The sequence below is a fragment of the Egretta garzetta genome, unplaced genomic scaffold (assembly GCF_000687185.1).
Source record: "Egretta garzetta isolate BGI_Z169 unplaced genomic scaffold, ASM68718v1 scaffold445, whole genome shotgun sequence".
NCBI classification, from domain to species: domain Eukaryota; kingdom Metazoa; phylum Chordata; class Aves; order Pelecaniformes; family Ardeidae; genus Egretta; species Egretta garzetta.
This window is the reverse complement of record NW_009259855.1, coordinates 590,055-591,196: the sequence shown is the minus strand read 5'-3', so window position 1 is coordinate 591,196 and position 1,142 is coordinate 590,055.

Below are 1,142 nucleotides of genomic sequence, written 5' to 3'. Positions count from 1 at the left end.
TTCGCAGTCGGTCCGGGCGCAGGAGAAGCCCGCGGCGCGCGTACTGGGGCACCCCGCCGCAAAGGCTTCGCGCGGGCCGTAGCTGGGTGCCGGCACGGTGTGCCACCTTCCCCGCTGTCCCGGTGTTCCGTGTGGCGGAGCTGCCTTGGTGATCTCGTCTGCTGCTTGAGCATCTCATCCCTGTGTCCTTACATAAATTCAAGCGGCTTTTTTGTGGGAACTTTTTTTTTTTTCTGCGATATAAAGGGTAATAACATCCCAGAAATGGTAACTTTGTGGTGGCGGTTGTTTATTTTGGCTGTTGGTGGGAGATCTAGGAGGCTGTGGAGCTGGTTTTCCTCAATGAAAAACCACCTCTTCTGCGGCGTGTTTTCTGAAGTTCTTTTTTTTTTCTTTTCTTTTTTTACTAGGAAGTGGTTGGTAAGTAACTTTAGTGTCTGCTATGAAAGCAGGTGATGATGTTTTTCGAAAAAAAAAAAAAAACCAACAAAAAACAACCCAAACAAACAATCATCTCTGTATTATTTCATATACCCACAGTCAAATGGAATTTTTTTTTTAAAAGGTGAAATATGGCAGGGAATGTTAAGCAAATTTTTCTTTTTTTTTTATGAATTAAAAATTTTTTAGGAATCTCATGCCGATTTCTCCCCCCACACACACCTTGGTACACGGGAGCTTCTTTATTTTTAGGTTACTTGTGACCTGTTTGCATTGGGAATGCAGAACTTGTCTACCCTGCTTTTTCCAGAAATTTGCTGTGGATGACTAGAAAACTATTAGGTTTGTAGTAAAGAGGAAGTGAAACCTCATTGGCGGAAGTGATTCATGCTATATTAAATGTTTTCTTAATTAGCACCTATCTCAGATGCTTGCATTAAAAAGGGGCTGGTAAAATGTGCAGCACTTTGCCCTGCATGTAAATGCACTGAAAGTTTCCATTTAAGCTTTGGGATCCTCCAGTGAAATTTTTGCTAGAGTTACAGGAAGTGGGTTTTAATGTTTTCAACTAAAGCAGGGAAGAGATCTTTCTAATCTTTTTTTCAGACCACAGAGAAGAAAAATGGTACAAATCCAACCTCTTTTTTTTTTTTTTTTCTCCGTTGAGATTACGTTTGAGGTAAATAAAAAAGCTATTTTTA